The sequence below is a fragment of the Stegostoma tigrinum genome, unplaced genomic scaffold, assembly GCF_030684315.1.
Source record: "Stegostoma tigrinum isolate sSteTig4 unplaced genomic scaffold, sSteTig4.hap1 scaffold_186, whole genome shotgun sequence".
Taxonomy (NCBI): Eukaryota; Metazoa; Chordata; class Chondrichthyes; order Orectolobiformes; family Stegostomatidae; genus Stegostoma; species Stegostoma tigrinum.
In genome coordinates this window covers 80001-107318 of record NW_026728126.1, presented here as the reverse complement: position 1 = coordinate 107318, position 27318 = coordinate 80001, and the positions used below count along the sequence as shown (strand labels likewise).

Here is a 27318-nt window from a genome sequence, read left to right as displayed (position 1 = left end):
TTTTATTTGACATGCTATTTCTTTTCTTCACAAATATGCTGGATTTAAAGTGATCTTCACCCTCATTTAAAATGAATTCAATATCCAACCATCTGTAAAACTAGCATATCCAAATTTTAAGATAATAAAATGTGAGGCTGGATGAACACAGCAGGCCAAGCAGCATCTCAGGAGCACAAAAGCTGACGTTTCGGGCCTAGACCCTTCATCTGCATCCACTGTACCCGGTGCGGCTTTCTCTACATTGGGGAAACCAAGCGGAGGCTTGGGGACCGCTTTGCAGAACACCTCCGCTCAGTTCGCAACAAACAACTGCACCTCCCAGTCGCAAACCATTTCCACTCCCCCTCCCATTCTCTTGATGACATGTCCATCATGGGCCTCCTGCACTGCCACAATGATGCCACCCGAAGGTTGCAGGAACAGCAACTCATATTCCGCCTGGGAACCCTGCAGCCATATGGTATCAATGTGGACTTTACCAGTTTCAAAATCTCCCCTTCCCCCACTGCATCCCTAAACCAGCCCAGTTCATCCCCTCCCCCCACTGCACCACACAACCAGCCCAGCTCTTCCCCCCCACCCACTGCATCCCAAAACCAGTCCAACCTGTCTCTGCCTCCCTAACCGGTTCTTCCTCTCACCCATCCCTTCCTCCCACCCCCAGCCGCACCCCCAGCTACCTACTAACCTCATCCCACCTCCTTGACCTGTCCGTCTTCCCTGGACTGACCTATCCCCTCCCTACCTCCCCACCTACACCCTCTCCACCTATCTTCTTTGCTCTCCATCTTCGGTCCGCCTCCCCCTCTCTCCCTATTTATTCCAGTTCCCTCCCCCCATCCCCCTCTCTGATGAAGGGTCTAGGCCCGAAACGTCAGCTTTTGTGCTCCTGAGATGCTGCTTGGCCTGCTGTGTTCATCCAGCCTCACATTTTATTATCTTGGATTCTCCAGCATCTGCAGTTCCCATTATCTCTCATATCCAAATTTTAATTTGAGTTCAGTGTTACACAAAGATATTACTTTGTTAAAAATTATATTCGAGTCAACATTAACATTTCATTCCCTGACAGCGGGTGAACTTACTTTTAAACTCCAATTTTCCTTCGGTATTAATGGAGAGGTGAGCCTTTTTGCAAGCACCGAAAGGCTGCACCAGTTTATGCTAAAACTTACGGAACTGTAAGTTTCACAAATATGTTCCTATTAAACACTAATTCCTATTGAAGCAGTATGAAGCTAAATTCATTCAACTGGACAGCAAAAACGGTCAAAATTTTAAAAGCAAGCAACTATTTTGAAGTCACTCTTCGAACTAAATTCCATCTTGGTGTGTGAGAGTCCATAGGTTCCTCACTCTCAACGAACCATTCAACTGTCATGCAATTACTGAAACACACAGACAAAAAACATCAATGTTAACAGTCACTAAGATTTTGAGAGTGATTTGGAATTCGTACTCAATACCCCCTGGGGAAAATCTGTTCCAATCTGGATAGTACTCACTCATTACCATCCCACCTACCTTCTCCAGCACCTCCTCCCCCTCCACGCGATTTGTTTCTGAGCTCCCTTCCACCCTCCATTTCTCAGGAAGGGTCCTGACCCAAAACCTCAACTTTCTTGAGCCTCTGATGCTGCCTGCCCTGCTGTGTAACTCCAGCTCCACAATGTGTTATCTCAGACACCAACATTGGCAGGTCTTACTATCTGGATAACTCATTCTCACCTTGTCACAAGTGATTTATAGAACATAGAACATAGAACATAGAACATAGAACATAGAACATAGAACAGTACAGCACAGAACAGGCCCTTCAGCCCACAATGTTGTGCCGACCATTGATCCTCATGTATGCACCCTCAAATTTCTGTGACCATATACATGTCCAGCAGTCTCTTAAATGACCCCAATGACCTTGCTTCCACAACTGCTGCTGGCAATGCATTCCATGCTCCCACAACTCTCTGCGTAAAGAACCTGCCTCTGACATCCCCTCTATACTTTCCTCCAAACAGCTTAAAACTATGACCCCTCGTGCTAGCCATTTCTGCCCTGGGAAATAGTCTCTGGCTATCAACTCTATCTATGCCTCTCATTATCTTGTATACCTCAATTAGGTCCCCTCTCCTCCTCCTTTTCTCCAATGAAAAGAGACCGAGCTCAGTCAACCTCTCTTCATAAGATAAGCCCTCCAGTCCAGGCAGCATCCTGGTAAACCTCCTCTGAACCCTCTCCAAAGCATCCACATCTTTCCTATAATAGGGCGCCCAGAACTGGATGCAGTATTCCAAGTGCAGTCTAACCAAAGTTTTATAGAGCTGCAACAAGATGTCACGACTCTTAAACTCAATCCCCCTGTTAATGAAAGCCAAAACACCATATGCTTTCTTAACAACCCTGTCCACTTGGGTGGCCATTTTAAGGGATCTATGTATCTGCACACCAAGATCCCTCTGTTCCTCGACGCTGCCAAGAATCCTATCCTTAATCCTGTACTCAGCTTTCAAATTCGACCTTCCAAAATGCATCACCTCGCATTTATCCAGGTTGAACTCCATCTGCCACCTCTCAGCCCATCTCTGCATCCTGTCAATGTCCCGCTGCAGCCTACAACAGCCCTCTACACTGTCAACGACACCTCCGACCTTTGTGTCGTCTGCAAACTTGCTGACCCATCCTTCAATCCCCTCGTCCAAGTCATTAATAAAAATTACAAACAGTAGAGGCCCAAGGACAGAGCCCTGTGGAACTCCACTCACCACTGACTTCCAGGCAGAATATTTTCCTTATTATCTTTTCAGATGACGCATATACATGTATATACATAAATATACATATTGCACTTTTATGCCTGAACCACTAACCTAGAGGATATTGTAAAAGAGTCTCTTCATATCTGCATGAAAGAGAAATCATCAAGGTCATAACTTTCATTTTAGGAATAACTCGAACATTCAAAGTACTCACAGTCAGTGTCCCATTTCCTTGACCAGTCAATTTGATGTGAATCTTTCTTCCAAGTGGAAACTATAACAGCAATTATATTTGAGAGTCAAACACTTCATTGCATCACCAATATTTCCTTGTCTGTTTGAAGCATAACATAATGAAATAATCATGGACAGATTGGCCAACAGTGTAATTTAATGTGTGTTATGGCAACTCAAAATCACAACCATTGAAGTGATCTTTCAAAAGCTGTTGTCATACAACAGAGCACTTTTTGAGGTGCAGTGATGAACATACTTCCTGAGATGCAAATAATATATGCCAAATTAATTCCAAAGAATACCTTTACAATTAAAAAGAAGCTAAAAATCTCTTTACATTGCGAAGCTTGTCAGATTGCTATTAGTCAATGGAAATCGTTCAGAACAATTATTTATTCCCAGATGAAAAGGAAGTGTATACATTTCATGACAACAAAATGTGAGGCTGGATGAACACAGCAGGCCAAGCAGCATCTCAGGAGCACTTTTGTCCTCCTGAGATGCTGCTTGGCCTGCTGTGTTCATCCAGCCTCACATTTTGTTGTCTGGGATTCTTCAGCATCTGCAGTTCCCATTATCTCGTATACATTTCATTTTCACATCTTATCCAAGAGTGAAAAAAAAACACCTTCATGAATGCATTGTCAAACAAGAAGGCTCACAAAAAAAGCCATTTGGCCCATTGAATATTCCTCCATCATTCGGTGAGATCATGGTTGATCTCATTACATTTATCATGACACAGCATTTCCACCAAACCCTCCTTACAGCTGATACATTCCGATCCAAGTAACATCCTGGTAAATCTCTGTTTCTGTGCCATGCCTTGTCTTTCTAAATATTTTTTCAGTCATCCACAAATTTAGCCACAGCACATGCACCTCTTTCCTCCAAGTCATTAATAAACAAGCACAAGAGCTGTGGTTCCTTCAGCGCGACCTCATTTCTGACTGACAAGCCAACCCTGGCATCTCTGTCCATTTGTATCGGAGATAATGGGAACTGCAGATGCTTCAGAATCCAAGATAACAAAGTGTGGATCTGGATGAACACAGCAGGATGAACACACAGAAGTAGAAGGGTCTCGGCACAAAACGTCAGCTTTTACGCTCCTGAGATGCTGCTTGGCCTACTGTGCTCATACAGCTCCACACTTTGTTATCTTTGTCCATTTGCCTGTTCTTTCTATCGGACATGAATCATTGGGTATTTCGCTCCCAACACTTATCCCCTAACAAACACCTCTCTGTGATACCCAGAGTGATGTATCTGTCAATTTCAATCTGCACCACAAACTCATTCACTTTGTTTCATACACTCCCTGCAATTCAATACAAGATCTTCAGTCTGGCATTTACAGCCACCCTTCTTATCTGCTGCAGCTGAAGTGAGACTCCTGACCATTTCCATACTTTTTGTCCTATTACTTGCTCTGGAAACTTTGCTGAGCACTTACCAACTTCTAACTTTTTCCACAATTTTCCATGCAACTGAGCTCACCCACTCCACACTTTTTATTTTAACGCCCTAGCCCCAGACCTAGCTCTGTATTTTGCGAGGATACTTGTCCCAATATGATTCTCGTCGAGCCTATAACACCAGAACGACTCCCTCCTTCCCCATACCGATGCCAATGTCCCATGAATTCAAACACATTTCTGCCATGCCACCATTTGAACAATGTACATCTATAATTATGTTCACACCGTGCCAAAGTGCTCAGATAATAATCCAGGATTATGACCATTCTGGTTCTGCTTTCTCACCTCAGCACCTCGGTGCTCATAATCCCTCAGCAGAACCTCTTTCCTCTTTCTTCCATATCAATGGTACCTGTGTGGACCACGATAGCTGGATTTCTACTCCTCCCACTTCAAGTTCCTTTGCAGCCGAGATGGAATATCCTGAACCTAGGCACCAGGCAGGCAACACTACTTTCGAGACTCTCGATCCTGGTCACAACGAACAGTGTTCATTCCCCAAACTATACTACCTCTGATTATAACCACATTTCACTTTTTATCCCCTCCTGAATGTCCCACCTGTACCACAGTGCTACAGTCAGTTTACTCAACTTCCCTATACCCTGCACTCTCATCCACACAGGAAGAAAGAATCTCAAACCTGTTAGATAAGATCAAAGACCAAGGTTCCTTCTGCACGACATCCTGGATCCTTCCACCTGCCCTGTTCTTTGTCATTGGCCACTGACCGAGTTTCAGCTAGTTAATCTAAGGTGTGTGACTGCCTCCTGAAACACAGCATTCCCTGGTAACTCTGCCCCACATGATTTGTTGATTGGTCAAAACTGAGATTCCAGTTCATCAACCGTAAGCTGGAGTCTGGGGCCTGACCACTCCCCCGTCATGTAGGTACAAATCATCATCTGGCCTGGCATCTCCATTTCAATTACTTCGATCTTAATTTGATTTGAAAACATTCTGGTCTTTTAGTTTGTAGCCTGTAAATAGTTCTCCGATTTACTTTCAATCTGAAAGCTACCGATAATAGATTCTTAAACCAGTAGCGATCACCAACCAATGAACCTGGTTCACCCTCTCGGTCCCTGATTCTGGCTTCAATTCACCCTGTCTCAAAAAAAAAATGCTTACGAACTATCAGGCAAAAAAAGCAAGCAAATGGCACCTCTTACCCTCTGCACTGACTTACCGCGTTGCCACCAAGTTCCCCAAAATATATATTCACTTGGTGCATTTCACTCGAGATGTCATCTCTTCTTCCAGAACATGCAAAGCATACTGATCCATAGCAATATACTACCTTCAAAACCTCAGCTCTTAGCTTATTACTTTTGAATACATTCTCAATGCTTTCTCCAAGTCCAAACACAACACATTTACTGGTTTTCCTCTATTAATTCTCCTCCCAAAACTTCCTCCAAAAACCCAAACAAATTAGCCAGACATAATTTCTCTTTCATCAGGCTATGGTGATTCTGTTTGATTAGATTATGATTTTCCAAATGTCCTGCTATTATTTTCTTCATAGTTGATTGCCACATATTTCCAACAATAGATGTTCGGTTGGTTCGGTTGTAGTTATCTTCTTGTTGCCTCTCTCCTTTTTGAATAGGGACGTCACATCAGAATTTTTCCAGCCCTCAGATGCTTCGAGAATCTGAACCTTTTTGGGAAATTACAGTCAATGCATACACCGACTCTGAAGTTCATTGTTTAGAATCTTAGAAAGTAAACCATCACGGCAAAGAGTCTAATCTGCTTTCACTCCATTAGATTGTCTACTGCTACTTCTCTCATGGTAGTGATGGTGTGGTAGTGATGTGTTTAATTCCTCCCTGTATTCTTTAGTAATAAGGGGATCCTTGAAGTATCTTCCACTGTAAAGGCTACCCTTTTCTCATTGTCGTTGTTCCTTGATTTAAAAATTAACCTGGCCATCTCAGACGAGCATATAATTAATGGCATTACCTCTAAAACCTTCTCTGCTAAAGTGTTCAACAGATTGCTACAACCTGAAAGAAGTAATTCTTCCCCTAAATTAATAGGCAACCAATTTGAAAATGTGGCCTCTGGTCGTAAAATCTTTCACAATATTAAGGGAGTGCTGCACTGTCACTGGAGGCCCCAAACCCCACCTCTTCCTCCGGTACATTGATGACTGTATCGGCGCCGCCTCTTGCTCCCCAGAGGAGCTCAAACAGTTCATCCACTTCACCAACACCTTCCACCCCAACCTTCAGTTCACCTGGGCCATCTCCAGCACATCCCTCACCTTCCTGGACCTCTCAGTCTCCATCTCAGGCAACCAGCTTGTAACTGATGTCCATTTCAAGCCCACCGACTCCCACAGCTACCTAGAATACACCTCCTCCCACCCACCATCCTGCAAAAATTTCATCCCCTATTCTCAATTCCTCCGCCTCCGCCGCTTCTGCTCCCACGATAAGACATTCCACTCCCGCACATCCCAGATGTCCAAGTTCTTCAAGGACCGCAACTTCCCCCCGACAGTGATCGAGAACACCCTTGACCGCATCTCCCATATTTCCCGCAACACATCCCTCACACCCCGTCACACCAAAGAGGATCCCCCTCGTTCTCACACACCACCCCACCAGCATCCGGATACAACGCATCATCCTCTGACACTTCCGCCATCTACAATCCGACCCCACCACCCAACACATTTTTCCATCCCCACCCCTGTCTGCTTTCCGGAGAGACCACTCTCTCCATGACTCCCTTGTTCGCTCCACACTGCCCTCCAACCCCACCACCTTCCCCTGCAACCGCAGGAAATGCTACACTTGCCCCCACACCACCTCCCTCACCCCTATCCCAGGCCCCAAGATGACATTCCACATTAAGCAGAGGTTCACCTGCACATCTGCCAATGTGGTATACTGCATCCACTGTACCCGGTGTGGCTTCCTTCACAGTGGGGAAACCAAGCGGAGGCTTGGGGACCGCTTTGCAGAACACCTCCGCTTAGTTCGCAACAAACAACTGCACCTCCCAGTCGCAAACCATTTCCACTCCCCCTCCCATTCTTTAGATGACATGTCCATCATGGGCCTCCTGCACTGCCACAATGATGCCACCCAAAGGTTGCAGGAACAGCAACTCATATTCCGCCTGGGAACCCTGCAGCATAATGGTATCAACGTGGACTTCACCAGTTTCAAAATCTCTCCCACCGCATCCCTCAACCAGTCCAATTCTTCCCCTCCCCCCACTGCACCACACAACCAGCCCAGCTCTTCCCCTCCACCCACTGCATCCCAAAACCAGTCCAACCTGTCTCTGCCTCCCTAACCTGTTCTTCCTCTCACCCATCCCTTCCTCCCACCCCCATCTACCTACTAACCTCATCCCACCTCCTTGACCTGTCCGTCTTCCCTGGACTGACCTATCCCCTCCCTACCTCCCCACCTATACTCTCTCCACCTATCTTCTTTTCTCTCCATCTTCGGTCCGCCTCCCCTTCTCTCCCTATTTATTTCAGAACCCTCTCCCCATCCCCCTCTCTGATGAAGGGTCTAGGCCCGAAACGTCAGCTTTTGTGCTCCTGAGATGCTGCTTGGCCTGTTATGTTCATCCAGCCTCACATTTTATGATCTTGGATTCTCCAGCATCTGCAGTTCCCATTATGTATGGTGATTCTGTCTGATTAGATTCTGATTTTCCAAATGTCCTGCTATTATTTTCTTCATAGTTGATTGCCACATATTTCCAACAAGAGATGTTAGGCTGTTTCGATTGTAGTTATCTTCTTTTTGCCTCTCTCCTTTTTAAATAGGGATGTCACATCAGCATTTTTCCAGCCCTCGGATGCTTCTCTAGAATCTAAACCTGTTTGGGAAATTACAATCAATGCATACACCGACTCTGAAGCTCATTGTTGAGAATCTTAGAAAGTAAACCATCACGGCAAAGAGTCGAATCTGCTTTTACTCCATCGGATTGTCTACTGCTACTTCTCTCATGGTACTGATGGTGTGGTAGTGACGGGCTTAATTCCTCCCTGTATTCTGTAGTAATAAGGGGATCCTTGAAGTATCTTCCACTGTAAAGAGTACCCTTTTCTCATTATCACTGATAATGGGAACTGCAGATGCTGGAGAATCCAAGATAACAAAATGTGAGGCTGGATGAACACAGCAGGCCCAGCAGCATCTCAGGAGCACAAAAGCTGATGTTTCAGGCCTAGACCCTTTTCTCATTATCATTGTTTCTTGATTTAAAAATTAACCTGGCCGTTACAGCCTAGCATATAATTAATGGCATTACCTCTAAAATCTTCTTGGCTAAAGTGTTCAATAAATTGCTACAACCTGAAAGAAGTCATTCTTCCCTGAAATAATGGGCAACCAATTTGAAAATGTGGCCTCTGGTCGTAAAATCTTTCACAAATGGGAGTAATCTCTATGGATATACACCATCAAGCCTCTTAAGAATCTTAAATGTCGAAAAAATAAGATTTTTTTCAATCTTATAAACGCCAATGAACGTAGTCCCAGCCTGCCCAACATTCATAAGCATAGCAATCCCCTGCGCCATTTCTGAAATCAACCCAGTCAACATGAGGCGTACGGCCTCCGCAGCATTCGCTCTGTGGCCGTACATGACTTCTAAGTTACCATCCTGCTGCTGCGACTCTACTTCCATTTACGATGCAGTCCTCTGTCCATCCTAACATACTACCCTTGAACACATGGGCTCTTTTCTTTTGAGACACCTTATGAGCTGTACCTTATCAAATGCTTTTTTGAAATCTCAATGTACGACATCAACTGGTGGTCCTTCATCAGTAATGTTTGTTTCCTTCTCAAAGCACTGTAGCAAGTTTGTCAAGTATTATTTCCCCTTTATGAAAGGATGTTAACTCTGTAGGATGTTATAGCACACTCAGTACCCTGTTATTTCATCTTTCATTGCCGGCATGAACATCTACCCAGGTTGACCTAAATTGGCAATACTGGCTTACTATTTTGTCCAAGTATCTTTGGAATAATGGTGTTATGTTCACAATCTTTCAATCATCTGAGAATTTTCCACAATCTAAGGATTCTTGGAACATTATCATCAGTGCCTCCATTGTATCTGTAGCTGCGCTGTTCAACATGAGAGGATACAACTCATCACACCCCTTGGATATTTTCTCTACTGATTGGAGTCATGTTTGGAATTCTGTGCAGTGACATTCACTTTTAACAGTTTGCTAAATACTACCAGGAACAGAAATTGTGATCCAGGTGCAACTAAACTAAAGCTTTCAGCACGGAAGAAAGTCTTTCAATTCATTATGAACCTAATAACTCCTGAAAAGGGCAATACAATTTGCCTCAGTCCATAATGTTCTTTCTCGAACATCCTGAGATGTATTATCTGTATTTCTTCAAATTTACCACAGATTCTGTTTCAATCACCCTTTCAGCAACACGCATGACAACAATTCGGCATTTTTACTCCCCCTGTAGCCTCCGTTGCACACGTGCATTGTTAGATGATTATTTATTTGTGTGCCTGCTTTATTGCTCAAATGGATAAAGGTAAATTGGTGTTCTTTTGTCATCAAAACTATTGCCTCCTCACTCTCATCTTCCTTGTTTTATCCCTCTGCTGGAATATTTAATTTGTCGACATATCTGAAATATGTTGTTGAATGGTGATAATAAACTCATATTTCACTTGGGAACCCTGCAGCCCAATGGCATCAATGTGGACTTCACCAGCTTCAAAATCTCCCCTTCCCCCACCGCATCCCTAAACCAGCCCAGCTCGTCCCCTCCCCCCACTGCACCACACAACCAGCCCAGCTCTTCCCTCCACCCACTGCATCCTAAAATCAGTCCAACCTGTCTCTGCCTCCCTAACCTGTTCATCCTCTCACCCATCCCTTCCTCCCACCCCAAGCCGCACCTCCATCTCCTACCTACTAACCTCATCCCACCTCCTTGATCTGTCCGTCTTCCCTGGACTGACCTATCCCCTCCCTACCTCCCCACCTATACTCTCCTCTCCACCTATCTTCTTTTCTCTCCATCTTCGGTCCGCCTCCCCCTCTCTCCCTGTTTATTCCAGAACCCTCACCCCATCCCCCTCTCTGATGAAGGGTCTAGGCCCGAAACGTCAGCTTTTGTGCTCCTGAGATGCTGCTGGGCCTGCTGTGTTCATCCAGCCTCACATTTCACTATGTTGTTGAATGGATTGGGTTTTGTAACATTGCATTCCCCATAGGCCATCTACCAATACTCTTGCTTGTTCTAACAGTTATTACCTTGCAGAGTGGAAAATGCAGTTTGAAAGCAAAGGAACATTATTGATGAAGACGTTAATGCATAAATTGCTGTGATCTTCTAAACAACAAACTCACCTTCAATTCTTTCTCAGTCAGAGCATTATGCTGGTGCAAATGAATCGTTTTCTCAATGGGACTTCCAAAAACATGGAATTGAATTTGCATATTGATTTCTTCTTCCCTCTTCAGAAATGCAATGTCGCATCGTGATGAAGCTTCCAAGGCAATGATTGTGTCCTTCAATGGAGGGAAATGTGACTTTTAGATTCATGGAAATATTTCAGTACTTCCATATACATGAAAGGCAAACATTCCCTCTGCATGCTGACCCAAGTCCGCAAGACGAGGGCATGACCCAGTCTCATTTTATCGTATCTTTCTGATTTTACATGCCACGGGATCATCATTGCAGTGTAACAGAAATGTTGATCATGGACATTTATCACCGTTTTCATAAATCATGGCAAATTTTCAACACCATGCAAGTCTATGAAGGCTCAATCTCATGACACCTTGCCTGCTGCACAAAGACATTCTTACACTGCTTTCAATGTTAGGGATCAAACAAAACACAATCATTACACAATTGCATCAACACGCTACTTTCAATAGGATCTGGCGCAGGCTTGGAGGGCCGAAGGGCCTGTTCCTGTGCTGTAATTTTCTTTGTTCTTTGACCACATAAAAAGGAAAACAGAGGTGTATAACAGTCATCAAGGGAACAAGAGTCCCTGTAGACGCACTAACGTCAACCAGGCCAACATCCCCAGCACTGAGGCACTGACCATCCTCGATCAGCTACAATGGGCTGGACACTTCATCTGTATGACTGACACACGACTCTCCCCACGTTCTCATCCGAGCTTCAAAACAGCAGGCGAGACCCAGATGTGCAGAGGAAGCACTCGCCGATAAACTCAAGGCCTCAATGGTGAAGTGCAACATTCCTGCAGACACCTGGGAATCGCCAGCCTAAGACGGTCCAAAGCCTGAAGAGCACCTGGGAAGGCATCAAACACCTCGAGGCTTGCCTTTGGAAGCAGTGGAAGCCATGCAGCCATACCAAACCTCCCTCACCCCTTCCCACGACTGCCTTCTGCCCCGAGTGCAACAGAGCCTACGGTAGCTGCATCGGTCTGTACAGCCGCCGATCAATTCAGCCTGAGAGTGGGAGAGTGTCAGAGTGTCATCCATATCTGCGAGAAACCACCATGATCATGATGTATAGTGTGCAGGGGCATCTCGTCATAGCAATTCAGAGAACAAATACAGGGCAACAGAACGCTGGTGACCAAGATTAGGATTAGGGAGAATCTCAAAATCTTCTACAAGTGTCTCAGAGGGAAAGAGAAAACCCAGGGAAAACCAAGTCTCATTAGGGATGAAGAGGCAAATCAATGGTTTGAACTGGAGAGCAATTGTCCGGTGTTAAACGAGAACTTCACATCAGCTTTTACATGTGAGAAGGAGCACACAATTCCCGAGCAGAATTAACAGAGACTGGGGAGATGTTAGGTGTTTTGGTGAATTTAAAATTGGACAAATCCCAGGTTTGGATGAAGTGTATGCCAAGATGCCCAGGGAGATGAGAGAAAAAATTCCACTCGCCCTCATACAGAGCTTTCACAAGTACCAAGGGACTGGAGAACAGGTAACATAGTTCCACTTATCAAAATGCGTGACAAACATAAAGCAGAGTATTACAGACCGGTGAGTATCACATCAGTAGATAGGAAAATATTGGAGAAAATTCTGAACGGCAGGCTTAATTTCCTTTGAAAGAAGCAGGGTTTGATCAGCGACGGTCAGCACAGCTTTGTCAGACGGAGATCATGCCTCACAAACCGAGATGATCCTTTCAAAGAGGTGACGGAGTGTGCAGATGGGAGTTGATGTGGTGAAAATAGATTTCAGCAAAGACTTGGACAGGGTCCCAAATGGGAGCGTGGCAAAGAAGGTAAAGCTCATGGGGTCCAGGAAAATACAGCAAGTTGAATCCAAAGTTACAGATTGGTCAAATGGGCAGGTCAGTGGTAGATGGAATGTTAACCCTGATCAGTCAGGTAATGCAATTTGGACAAACGAACAAGGCAAGGAATCATTCGAAGAAATGCCAGGACACTAGGAAGGTCAGAGGAATGGTGTGATCTTGGGGTACTCGGCCACAGATTCCTGAACGTGGAATGGCAGCTTAAAAGGACAGTTCAGAAAGCATATGGCTCAAGAGCTGTACAGGACTTTGGTTAGGCCCCAGCTGAACTGCTCAGTGCAGTTCTGGTCTCTCCATTATAGGAAGGAGGTGTTTGCATTTGAGCATGTGTGGAGGACATTCATCAAGATGTTCTGAGGGGGTGAAGCATTTTAACTCTTGGGAGAGTCTGGATAAGTTTGTGTTAGTAAGAACTGCCAATGCTGGAGTCTGAGATCACACAGTGTGGAGCTGGAGGAACACTGCAGGCCAGGCAGCATCACTGTTGCTGATCTCTGGTTAAGGGTTTAGGCCTGAAACATCAGCTTTTGCGCTCCTGAGATGCTGCTTGGCCTGTTGTGTTCAGCCAGCTCCACACTATGTTTTCTTTTGTATTCTCCAGCATCTGCAGTTTCCATTGTCTCGAGCATCACTGTTTTATCTGGATAAGGTTGGATTGTTTTCTTTCCAGTAGAGAGGGTTGAAGGAGGTCCTGAAAAAATTGTTTGGATTAATATGGGTATAGGCGAGGTAAAAAGAAGGTTCATAATGGGGTCGGTGGCGGGGGGGCGGTGGTGGTAGAGGAAGAGATACGTACATTTAAGTTAAAAGCTCAGAAGGAATTTCAGGAAAGAAAAGACACCCAGAAGGTGCTGGGTGTTTGGAATTCATTGTCTGGGACTTTAGTTGAGGTGGTGGATAATCTTTTCACATTAAAGAAAAAGGGTTGGTACAGCACTTAAAATGAAATAACATTCAAGGCAATTGGCCTATTGCTGGAACATGAGCCGAATGTCAACTTAGTGTGGCTTCAGTGGTTATAGACACAATGGAATGAAGTGCCTGTTCAATTCTGTAGAATTCTCTGATTCTGGAGCAGGGGACAGCACGGGACAGTTCACCTATCTTCTCCTTTATCCATCTTCTGTCTGCCTCCCCACTTCTCCCTATGTTTTACAGAATCCCCTTCTCCTCCCCCGGTTTGCAAGAAGGGTCTCAATCTGAAACGTCAGCTGTCTTCCTTCTCTGATGCTGCTCGGCCCGCTGTGTTCATCCAGTTCTGCACCTTGTTCTCTCAGATTCTCCGACTACCTCTGAGGAAACTTCCTTGTTTTTGCACCGAAACTGTGGTCAGAATGTGGAACGCACTGACTGTGTGGGTGGTAGAGGCAGAAACCATGATAACATTTAACAAGTCTTTGATTGGGCATTTGCGATGCCAAGGCATACAAGGCTCTGGGTCAAGTGCTGGGAAATGTGATTCCAATAGTTAGGGACTTGCATCTTGTGAGGGCACATACAATTTTCTGAAGGGTCTGTTCCATTGCCATAGCACTCTATTATGCTGTCCCTCAATGATCCTGTGACAAGTAAGTGAAGGTTTACAGAAACAGGTAGTTTTCAAGGACAAGGCCAAAAGGAAAACTGATGCACAGACAAAGTGCATGTAAGAATTTAACCAAGGATTAACACCATTCAAGAACTGGAATTTGTGCCAATGCACCAAACCTGCAGATGAAAATGCAGTGTCCAGTTTGATTGCAAACAGCATCAACCACCAGTTAGTAACATGATCCATGGAAATATCTGAATGCCTGTTGTTGTGATCTCAAGCATTTACCTGCGTCGAGTGAAATCCACCACCATAGTTCTGTTGCATCGTTAGCCACCTCGCAATCGGTGTTGCATAGTCAATATCATTCCTTGACAATGCTTGAAGCAAGGCATAAGCAGTGGTTTCCACAGTCATCGCAGAAGCCTGTGCTGCTTCAATTGGATACGGCTTCTCGTCCTCCAACAATGGAGGCTTTCCAGGAACCAACATCAGAATCTGTCATTTGTTCAAGGGATTAGCTGAGAATAAAGTTTACATCATATAGATTTTTGTTTGCATTTCACCAACACAACAATGGTTTTGCTGGTCAAGATCCAGCATTATCTCACCACTGATGTCTATAACATTCTCCATACTTCCCGCTCAGTGATGGGTCCTTTTGTTTGGGAAAAATAGGCACCTTCGAATGCAAATGAATCAAGATGAGCTTTAGTTTCTCATCAGGCTACATGGCAGTTATTACAAGATGTTATGAACAAAAGGTGTAGGAGCAGATGAAACCATTCATAGCATCAGTCTGGATGATCTTCTTGCCCTCATCCTGAGGAGGCATCACAGATCTTAACTAACACGCAATTCAAATTATTTCACGCAATGACAAGACTGGATGCTCTGGATACTGCAAATGCCATGGCACCTGGCAGCATCCCACAAACTGTATTGGAACAATGTGCCCCAAGGTCACCACACCAACAGTAAATGTTTTCCAGTACATTTTTAAACACTCGCGATACTCATATTTCAGAGAAAGATGACCTATCACGCAATCGGCAGACAAATTGTCCTGACCAATTATGACCTCAATGTATTCTCAATCATCAGCAAAGTGATGCAACATCTGGATGACAGTGCTGTCAAACAGCTGCACACTGAGGCTCAGTTTACTTTTTGTCATGCCACACTTCTCGTAACCTCATTCAGGATTTACCACAAATATGATCAGAGATCCTGAGCTTGAAAAGGAAGGAAAGTGCAATCTGTCATTTCCACCAAGGCAACTTCTGATTGAATGTGGTGTGAAGCAGAGGAATAGGAAGTTGAGTCAGTGGCATTCACTGGATACCTGCACTGGTTGAAGTCATGTCTTCATTTGAACCAAAGTGGAGACATGAACGTTCATTGAATATTGTCCAGGTGTCCAGCAGAATTCATGACTTTTCCAACAGTGAAGTCAACGATGAGAAAATACAGTGAGACTTGGACAACGATCAGGCTTGGCCTGATAAAGGATAAGTTACATTTGCACCATACAAGTGCTCAGCAGCAATCAGCTCCAACAAGAGCGAATATGACCATGTCAAAAAAATTCCATGTCCTTACCCTAACTGGGTCAGTTATATAATCAGCAGCAGCCAGGTCCGTGGTACAAACCGCCCTGCTGTGGAAGAGGGTGAGGCAAATCCAAGTGAGTGATTGTGGTTGGAGACTCATTCGTTGGGACATAGTTTCTGTAGCCACATTTGAGACACCAGGGCTGTGTGTTGCTTCCCTGGTACCAAGGTCAAGGACATCTCCGAGTGGTTGCAACAAATGAATGCGTGGTTAAGGAGCTGGTACTGGGGGCAGGCTTTCAGGTTCATGGATAATTGCGACCTTCTTCGGCAAGGGGTGACCTGTGTGAGAGGGATGGCTTGCACCTAAACTGAACGGGAACAAATACCCTCACAGGGAGGTTTGCTCGTGCTACTTGGGAGGATTTAAAGACTGGCAGGCAGCTGGGAACCAGAGCAGCAGGTCAGCAAGTAGATGAATTGATGGCAGGTACATGTTAGGGCCAATAAATCAGAAAAGCATGGCAGTCAGAGACAGGTACATGAACATGATGGCACAAACAAGCTGAAATATGTTTATTTCACTGCAAAGAGTATTATAGGTAAGGCAGATGAGCTTAGAGCCTGGATCAGTATATGGGACTCTGACGTTGAGGCTATTACAGGGGCTTGGTTGAGACAGAGACAGGACTGGCTGCTCAATGTTCCAGGGTTTCATTGCTTTAGACAAGATAGAGGGGAAGATAAAAGAAGGAGGTGCACTCCTAACCTATGGGAAATGTTACATCTGCACCTGGAGAGGACATTCTGGAGGGCGTGCCCACTGAGGCAATAGAGGGAGTGTTCAAAAGTAAGATAGACACAATCACTCTGATCAGATTAAACTAATAGCCAGCTCCCCTGTTGCCACTGACACACTGAGGAACAAATATGTAGGCAGCTTTTGAAACGATGTAATAAGTCAGAGTTGTCACAGTCAGTGAATTTAACCTCCACGGTATTGACTGGGACTCCCTTACAACAAGAGTTTAAATGAGGCTGAATGAACACAGCAGGCCAAGCAGCATCTCAGGAGCACAAAAGCTGACGTTTCGGGCCGAGACCCTTCATCAGAGACGGGGATGGGGTGAGGGTTCTGGAATAAATAGGGAGAGAGGGGGAGGCGGACCGAAGATGGAGAGAAAAGAAGATAGGTGGAGAGAGTATAGGTGGGGAGGTCGGGAGGGGATAGGTCAGTCCAGGGATGATGGACAGGGCAAGGAGGTGGGATGAGGTTAGTAGGTAGATGGGGGTGCGGCTTGGGGTGGGAGGAAGGGATGGGTGAGAGGAAGAACCGGTTAGGGAGGCAGAGACAGGTTGGACTGGTTTTGGGATGCAGTGGGTGGGGGGGAAGAGCTGGGCTGGTTGTGTGGTGCAGTGGGGGGAGGGGATGAACTGGGCTGGTTTAGGGACGCAGTAGGGGAAGGGGAGATTTTGAAACTGGTGAAGTCCACATTGATACCATTAGGCTGCAGGGTTCCCAGGCGGAATATGAGTTGCTGTTCCTGCAACCTTCGGGTGGCATCATTGTGGCAGTGCAGGAGGCCCATGATGGACATGTCATCTAAAGAATGGGAGGGGGAGTGGAAATGGTTTGCGACTGGGAGGTGCAGTTGTTTGTTGCGAACTGAGCGGAGGTGTTCTGCAAAGCGGTCTCCAAGCCTCCGCTTGGTTTCCCCAACGTAGAGGAAACCACACCGGGTACAGTGGATGCAGTATACCACATTGGCAGATGTGCAGGTGAACCTCTGCTTAATGTGGAATGTCTTCTTGGGGCCTGGGATAGGGGTGAGGGAGGAGGTGTGGGGGCAAGTGTAGCATTTCCTGCGGTTGCAGGGGAAGGTGCCGGGTGTGGTGGGGTTGGAGGGCAGTGTGGAGCGAACAAGGGAGTCACGGAGAGAGTGGTCTCTCCAAAAAGCAGACAGGGGTGGGGATGGAAAAATGTCTTGGGTGGTGGGGTCGGATTGTGGATGGCGAAAGTGTCGGAGGATGATGCGTTGTATCCGGAGGTTGGTAGGGTGGTGTGTGAGAACGAGGGGGATCCTCTTGGGGCGGTTGTGGCGGGGGTGAGGTGTGAGGGATGTGTTGCGGGAAATACGGGAGACGCGGTCAAGGGCGTTCTCGATCACTGTGGGGGGAAAGTTGCGGTCCTTGAAGAACTTGGACATCTGGGATGTGCGGGAGTGGAATGTCTTATCGTGGGAGCAGATGCGGCGGAGGCGGAGGAATTGAGAATAGAGAATGGAATTTTTGCAGAAGGGTGGGTGGGAGGAGGTGTATTCTAGGTAGCTGTGGGAGTCGGTGGGCTTGAAATGGACATCAGTTACAAGCTGGTTGCCTGAGATGGAGACTGAGAGGTCCAGGAAGGTGAGGGATGTGCTGGAGATGGCCCAGGTGAACTGAAGGTTGGGGTGGAAGGTGTTGGTGAAGTGGATGAACTGTTCGAGCTCCTCTGGGGAGCAAGAGGCGGCGCCGATACAGTCATCAATGTACCGGAGGAAGAGGTGGGTTTTGGGGCCTGTGTAGGTACTTTCACCATTTACAATCCGACCCCACCACCCAAGACATTTTTCCATCCCCACCCCTGTCTGCCTTCCGGAGAGACCACTCTCTCCGTGACTCCCTTGTTCGCTCCACACTGCCCTCCAACCCCACCACACCCGGCACCTTCCCCTGCAACCGCAGGAAATGCTACACTTGTCCCCACACCTCCTCCCTCACCCCTATCCCAGGCCCCAAGAAGACATTCCACATTAAGCAGAGGTTCACCTGCACATCTGCCAATGTGGTATACTGCATCCACTGTACCCGGTGTGGCTTCCTCTACATTGGGGTAACCAAGCGGAGGCTTGGAGACCGCTTTGCAGAACACCTCCGCTCAGTTCGCAACAAACAACTGCACCTCCCAGTCGCAAACCATTTCCACTCCCCCTCCCCTTCTCTAGATGACATGTCCATCATGGGCCTCCTGCACTGCCACAATGATGCCACCCGAAGGTTGCAGGAACAGCAACTCATATTCTGCCTGGGAACCCTGCAGCCATATGGTATCAATGTGGACTTCACCAGTTTCAAAATCTCCCCTTCCCCTACTGCATCCCTAAACCAGCCCAGTTCATCCCCTCCCCCCACTGCACCACACAACCAGCCCAGCTCTTCCCCCCAACCCACTGCGTCCCAAAACCAGTCCAACCTGTCTCTGCCTCCCTAACCGGTTCTTCCTCTCACCCATCCCTTCCTCCCACCCCAAGCCGCACCCCCATCTACCTGCTAACCTCTACCCACCTCCTTGACCTGTCCGTCTTCCCTGGACTGACCTATCCCCTCCCTATCTCCCCACCTATACTCTCTCCACCTATCTTCTTTACTCTCCATCTTCGGTCCGCCTCCCCCTCTCTCCCTATTTATTCCAGAACCCTCCCCATCCCCCTCTCTGATGAAGGGTCTAGGCCCGAAACGTCAGCTTTTGTGCTCCTGAGATGCTGCTTGGCCTGCTGTGTTCATCCAGCCTCACATTTGATGATCTTGGAATTCTCCAGCATCTGCAGTTCCCATTATCTTAAAATGAGGCTGAATTTGTTAAGTCTATCCAAGAGAGTTTCTTGACACAGTATATGGATAGAAGATGGGCCATACTGGACTTTGTCCTGGTCAGGTAACTGGTGAGAAGGGTGGGAAAGCATTTTGGAAATAGTGATCACAACTCCTTCAATTTTAAGATTGCTATGAAGAAGTATAAGTAAGGACCTTGGGGGAGAGTAAATTATATCAGTTTTAGGTAGGAGCTGAGGAGTGTTAATTTGGAGGAGCTGTCACATTTGCCACATGGGAATTGTTTAAAGGCCTGCTTATGAGTTTAGGATCAGGAAGGAGGAAGGACAAGGATGGCAAGGTAAAGGACCCTTGGATAATTGGGGAGGTTGTGAAGTTAGTCAAAAGGGAAAAACAAAAATATGTCAGGTTTAGGAAGCTAAAATCGAACAGGGCCGACATAAAGAAAACAGAAAAAGAAAGGCGATGAAATGACCTTGGCAAGGAGGGTTGAAGGAATTCCCAAGGCATTCTGTGCATACATCTAAAACAAGGGGATAAATAGGGAGAAAGTAGGACCATTCAGGATAAAGGAGGGAACTTGTGTTTGGAAGCAGACGATGCGGGCAAGATCCGAAATGAGTACCGTGCATCACTATTCACTCGGCGAAGGGTGTGGAGGATAGTGGGATTTGTGTGGAGCATGCTCATATTGATAACAGCATTTTGAGATCAACAAAGAGCATTAAGGTGGATAAGTCCTCAGGACCCAAAGGTATCTCCTCAAGGTTTTTGAGCGAGGTGAGAGAGGAGATTGTCGGGGCATTCAGCAATATCTTTGTATCCTTGGTAGCCACTGGAGGGGTACTGGAGGACTAGCAAGTTGCAAAATGTTCTTCTTCTGTTCAAGAAGGGAAATAGGGTCAATCCAGGAAACTAGAGACGAGTGAGTCTCTCATCGTTCATTGGGAAGCTATTGGAGAGAATTCTTAGGGGTTGTATTTATCTGTAATAGGAACAGCATGGCCTTGTGCAGGGCAGGTCAGTCTTACTGACTTGATCGAATTTTTTGAGGAGGTGACTAATGTGATCATTGAAGGTAGAGTAGTGGATATTGTCGACATTGATTTTTCACAAGGCTTTCCACAAGGTGCCTGACGGTAGGATCATCCAGAAGATTAAGATCCATGGGGTCCCTGGTCACTCAGCTGCTTGGATTCACAACTGGCTTGCCCAGAGAAGACAGAGTGTGGTGGTGGAAAGGTGCTTTTCAGGCTGCAGATCCAGGACTATTCTGTTCTGCAGGGATCTGTACTGGGACCTCTGCTGTTGGGGTACATATAAAATGACCGAGGTGAAAATATAGATGGATGGGTTAGTAAGTTTGTAGGCGATAGAATGATTGGTAGAGTGGTAGTTAGGGTAGAAAGTCAGAAAAGGATACAGAGGGATACAGATCCGTTGCAGAAATGGCAAGTGAATTTTAATCCGTTAAGTGTGAAGTGCTCCACTTGGGAAATTAAATGTTAAGGAAAAATATACAGTTAATGGCAGGACCCTGAACAGCATTTGTGTATACAGGGATCTTGGGATTCAGTTCATAGCTCCCCGAAAGGGGCCACACAAGTTGATAGAGTGGTAAAGAAGACGCATGGCATGCTTGCCTTTATTAGTTGGGGAATCGAGCACAAGAATCAGGATGTCATGTTCCAGCTTTAGAAGACTTTGGTTAGGCCTTAAGTATTGCACTCTTAAGAATCGTATCCAATTCTGGTCGTCATGTTACAGGAAGGATGTGGAGGTTTTGAATAGCGTGCAAAAGAGGTGGCCTGGATTTGAGGGCTTGAGCTAGAAAGGGGAGGCTGGAAAGACTCAGACTATTTTCTCTGCAGACGTTGAGGGAAGACTTGATCGAGGTTAACAAATTTATGACATGCATAGACAGATTCTGACTGTAACCCTTCTCCCAGATTTGAAATGTCTAAAACTGGGGGCATGTATTTAAGGTGAGAGGGGGCAAGTTCAAACGAGATGTCAGAGACAATTCTTATATACAGAAAGTGGTAGGAGTCTGAAAAGCACTGCCGGGGTGGCTGTGGAAGCAGGTACAATAGGGCGTTTAAGACACTTTTATATAAGTACATGAATATACAAGGAATGTGGGATATGAATCAAGGACATTCAGAAGGGTTTAGCTAAATTTGGCATCATGTTTGGCACAACATTGCATGCCAAAGGGCCTGTTCCTCTGCTGAAGTGTTCTCGGATCTATGTTAATCAATGTGACTGGAACCGTAGATCAGAGACAATAGATTCTACAGCAAGTAACTCACTTTGGACTTCTCAACATCTGTCCACTGCCGATAAACTCCAAATCCGGGTGTCAATGAAATACTCTTCACTCAGCTGAACGAGTGCGACTCTGACAACACTATCGATAAACGACAGCAATGCAATGCAGTCAAATCATCCCATTGATTGATCCCCCTTCTTACATCAGGATCTAGGAAAACAAGTAGGCCATTCAACCCTTCAAACACTTTCTACCATCCAATGAGATTATAACTTAATTGTGGCCTACCTCCATATTGCTTTTGGTCCATATCCCTCAATACTTTTTTTCCTTTTGGTCGAACTGAAAATTTACAATTAACAATGGATCGAGAATTAACTGTTGTTTGAGATGGGGAGTGACAATGAGACAATGCACCAATTCATCAAACTCCTTCCACAGTACCTGATAATTGTGTGATCCCTACCACCCAAAAATATTTAAAGAGCAGCTCCAGAATCTGCATGTTCCCTGTCAAAATCAGCAGAATCCTGATGTGGAACTGTACGACTGTTACTTCATTTCCACTGAGTAAAAGCAATTCATCTCCTGTCCTCAGTATTTCATTAATATATTCATACCACGTGCATTGCAGCTATTCAACAGGCCAATTCTCCACAACCTTCTCAACAGCAATTCTGGATGGATAGCAAATGCAGCCCAAGAAAGCAACATCAATGACACGCTCGTGAATTTTAAAAATTATAATGACAATATTTATGGATTAGAACAAATCCCAGACTTCATGACGTCTCAAATCCGTTCTCCCCCTCTCCCCACTGCTTTGATGTGCATTCATGATTGTGATTTACAAAGAACAGCAACTAATTTGAAACAATTAACTTGCAAAAATAGAACAGAAATCTAGTTCTGTGCAAAACCGATGCGAAACAGATTGCAGAATATAGACAGATTGGAGAGTTAGGTGGAGAAATGGCAGATGGAGTTCAATCCGGGCAAATGCAAGGTGATGCATTTTGGAAAATCCAATTCAAGAGTGAACTGTACGGTGAATGGAAAAGGCCTGGGGAAAACTGATGCACAGAGAGATCTGGGTGTTCAGGTCCATTGCTCCCAGACGGTGGCAATGCAGGTCAATAGAGTGGTCAAGAAGGCATACGGCATGCTTTCATTCATCAGACAGGGTATCAAGTACAAGATTTGGCACGTCATGTTACAGTTTTATAGGACTTGGGTTCACATTTGGAATACGGCATACAGTTCTGGTCGCCACATTACCAATAGGATGTGAATGCTTTGGAGATGGTGCAGAGGAGGTTCACCAGGACGATACCTGGTATGGAGGGCACTAGCTATGAAGAGAGGTTGAGTCGATTGGGATTATTTACATGAGAAAGACGGAGATTGAAGGGGGAGACCTGATTGATGTCGACAAAATCATGAGAGGTATAGACAGGGTGGATAGCAAGAAGCTTTCTATCCCAGAGTGGGGGGACTCAATTACTGCTCGTCACAATTTCAAGGTGAGAGGGGAAAAGTTTAAGGCATACGCGTGGAAAGTTCTTTATGCAGAGAGTCGTGGGTGCCTGAAACGCATTGCCAACGCAGGCGGTAGAGGCGGGCACAATAGCGTCATTTAAGATGTATCTAGACAGAAACATGAATGGGCAGGGAGCAAAGGGAACAGATCCTTGGAAAATAGGCGACAGGTTTACATAAAGGATCTGGAACGGCGCAAGCTTGGAGGGCCAAAGGGCCTGTTGCTGTGCTGTAATTTTCTTTGTTCTTTTCCTCTTTGAAACAGTTTGAAGGCTGGCTATCAGCTAGACAACAGCAGCGATCCCTGGGATTCGTCATTCGAAACAGGAAGGAGTTTCCAACATCAAGTGGAGAGAGAGCATACTTGAAGATTCAAGTCACTGTTTCATCTACAACTTTCCACCCACACCGGTGCAATGCCCTTTCAGAACTACAGTGCACGTTAGTCCAGAACATGCTGCACTCAAGCCACTTCCATTTTTCCACTTCCTGAACTACAATTTGATCCCTTCATTTCCTGGTTTGTATGCTTTTATGTTTTTCTAGTCTTGAAGATTTCTACAGTACAAATTTATAGTTGCCCTATTATAGGAAGGATATTTTTAAGCAAGAGTGGGCACAGAAGAAATTTACCAGATCGTTGCTGAGCATGGAAGGTTTCAGTGATAAAGGAAGGTTGGGTCAGCTGGAACTTTTTTCACTGGAGCAAAGGGGGATGAAAGGTGACCTGATCGAGGTTAATAAATAGGACAGGGTTGGAGGGATATGGACCAGGAAGAGGCTAGTTGGGACTAGTTTAGTTTGGGATTATGTTGGACCTAAGGGCCCATTTCCACGCTGTACGACTATGACTCTATAAAATAGGCTGACAAGGTAAAGTAACACATACCGTACCAAAACGAGAAAAAAAAAGCACAGCATCCCCTTCAAATTACATCGCACAACAGGACAAGTTAAGGCCAGGCTACTACATAGAACAAACATCAACACTGCATCTCAAACCTCCACTGGAATTGAATAGTTTTGCATTTATCTTGATAAGTGAAACCACATTCTGTTCTCCAACCCTCTGGTACTTCCCTTGTGAGAGGAATTGAAAAACTGGTCAGGGCCACTGAGATTTTCTTTCTGAAGTAACAAGGTGCAGAGCTGGATGAAAACAGCCGGCCAAGCAGCATCAGAGCAACAGGAAGGCTGACGTTTCAGGCCTAGACACTTCTTCAGAAATGGAGGAGGGAGAGGGGGTTCGGAAATAAATAGGGAGAGAGCGGGAGGCGGATAGAAGTTGGATAAAGGAAAAGATAGATGGACAGGAGACAGACAGGTCAAAGAGGCAGGGATGGAGTGCAGGTGGGAAGTTAGGGAGCAGACAGGTCAGTTTAGATAGGACGAACAGGTCAAGGCGGTGGGAAGAGGTTAGTAGGTAGGAGGTGGGGGTGGGGCTTGAGGTGGCAGGATGGAATAGGTGGGTTGGTTTTGGGTTGCGGGAGCAGGAGGGGAGATTTTGAAGCTTGTAAAGTCCACATTGATACCACTGAGCTGCGGGGTTCCCAAGCGGAATATGAGGCGCTGCTCCTGCAATCTTCAGGTGGCACTGCAGGAGACCCAGGATGGATATGTAATCTGAGGATTGGGAGGGAGAGTTGAAACGGTTCGCGACTGGTAGGTGCAGTTCTTTCGTGCATCGGTGACTTGCAAAGGTCCCCAGGCCTCCGCTTGGTTTCCCCGATATAGAGAGGGCCATAATGGGAACAGCGAATACAGTATATCACATTAGCAGATGTGCAGGTGAACATCTACTTGATGTGGAATTTCTTCTTGGGGCCTGGGATGGGGGTGAGGGGCGAGGTATCGAGACAGGTGAAGCACTTTCTGCAGTTGCAGGAAAAAGTGCCGCGTGTAGAGTGCTGGAGGGGAGTGTGGAGCACATAAGGGAGTCACCTAAGGGTGGGGAGGGAAAAAATGTCTTTGGTGGTGGGGTCAGAGTGCAGATGGCAGAAGTGTCGGCGACGATGCATTGAATCCCAAGGTTGGTGGGGTGGTACGTGAGGGCAAGGAGGACTCTGTTTTGGTTGTTTTATGGGGAGCGGGTGTGAGGGGTGAGTTGTGGGAAATGCGGGTGACCCGGTCGAGGGTGTTTTCGACCACTGCCGGGGGGTGGAGTTGCGGTCCTTGAAAACTAAAACTTCTCTTTCAAATCCTCCCACCTCCGACAGACAAAGGGGGTGGCCAGGGGATCCACATGGGCCCAAGCTATGCCTGCCTCTTTGTAGGTTACATGGAACGATCCCTCTTCCGTACCTACACTGGCCCTAAACCCCACCTCTTCCTCCGTTACATTGATGACTGTATCGGCGCCACTAATGTGGTAGCTGCATCCGCTGTTCCCATTGTGGCCTCCTCAACATCAGGGAAACCAAGCGGAGGCTTGGGGACCGCTTTGCACATCACCTATGCTCACTTCACACTAAGCAACTCCCCCTCGCAGTCCTCAGATGACATGTCCATGCTGGGCCTCCTGCAGTGCCGCAATGATGCCACCCGAAGGTTGCAGGAAGGCACCTCATATTCTGCTTGGGAACCCTGCAGCCCAATGCTATCAATGTGGACTTCACAAGCTTCAAAATCACCCGTCCCCACAACTGCATCCCAAAACCAGCCCAGCTCACCCCCGCCTCCCGAACCTGTCTTTTCTCCCTCCTATCCCCTCCTCCCACATCAAGCCCCACCACCATCTCCTATCCTCTTGATCTTTGGCCTTGATTTTTGAGTTTTCATTTTCTGCAGATTTTGTACCAGAGGGCTGGAGGGCTGCAAATGTTCAAGAAGGGCAGGAGAGATGACCCAGGCGATTATAGACCAGTGAGCCTTACGTCTGTTGTTGGAAAAGTTTTGGAAAGGATGAGAAGAGATAGGATTTATAAACATCAAGCAAGCAACAATTTGATTGGAGATCGTCAACATGGGTTCGTCAAGGGCAGGTCGTGTCTCACAAACCTCATTGAGTTTTCAGAAGGTGACCAAGCATGTGGACGAGGGAAGGGCCGTTGACGTGGTGTACATGGACTTCAGTAAAGCCTTTGATAAGGTTCCACGTGGTTGGCCATTGGAGCAAATATGGACGCATGGGACTGAGGGACATTTAGCAGTTTGGATTAGAAACTGGCTTTCTGTAAGAAGGCAACTAGTGGTGGTTGATGGAAAATATTCAGCCTGGAGTCACTTCGCTAGTGGTGTGCACAAAGATTTGTTTTGGGACCACTGCTGTTTGTCATTTTTATAAATGATTTGGATGCAGGCACAGGTGGATGGATTACTCAGTTTGCAGGTGACACTAAAGTTGGCGGAGTGGTGGGCAGTGTGGAAGAATGTCGCAGCTTGCAAGGAGACTTGGATAAACTGCAGAATTGGGCTGAAAGGTGGCAAATGGAGTTCAATGCGGATAAATGTGAGGTGATTCACTTTGGGAAGAATAATAGGAAGGCAGAATACTGGGTCAATGGAAAGATTCTGGGCAGTGTGGATGTGCAGAGGGATCTTGGTGTCCATTTACATAGATCCCTGAAAGTTGCCACCCAGGTTGATGGTGCTGTTGAGAGGGCTTACAGTGCGTTAGGTTTCATTGGTAGAGGGAATGAGTTCCGGAGCCAAGATGTCACGCTGCAACTGTACAAAATGCTAGTGCGGTCTCATTTTGGAATATTGCGTGCAGTTCTGGTCGCCCCATTACAGGAAGGATGTGGAAGCATTGGAAAAGGTGCAGAGGAGATTTACCAGGATGTTGCCTGGTCTGGAGCAAAGGCCTTATGAAGAAAGGCTGAGGGGCTTGGTCAGTTCTCATTGGAGAGAAGAAGACTAAGAGGGGATTCAATAGACACATACAAGATGATCAGACGATTAGATAGGGTGGACAGTGAGAGTCATTTTCCGAGGATGATGACATCAGCTGGTGCGAGCGGGCATAGCTACAAATTGAGGGGTGATAGATTTAAGACAGCTGTCAGAGGCAGGTTCTTTCCTCAGAGAGTGGTAAGGGCATGGAATGCCCTGCCTGCCAATGTAGT

General features: G+C 46.2%; 1 long non-coding RNA gene across 3 annotated transcripts in view; it reads right to left on the bottom strand.

The window, feature by feature from the left end:
• Positions 1 to 27318, bottom strand: part of LOC132207867 (uncharacterized) — a 519454-nt gene that overhangs the window by 415886 nt on the left and 76250 nt on the right. For all 3 annotated transcript variants that reach the window (XR_009443926.1, XR_009443928.1, XR_009443927.1), the window contains exons 5-6: positions 10854 to 11015; positions 2974 to 3033 (exon numbers count right to left, since the gene is read on the bottom strand). This is a non-coding gene — a long non-coding RNA (uncharacterized LOC132207867). The remainder of the gene's footprint in view (positions 1 to 2973; positions 3034 to 10853; positions 11016 to 27318) is intronic.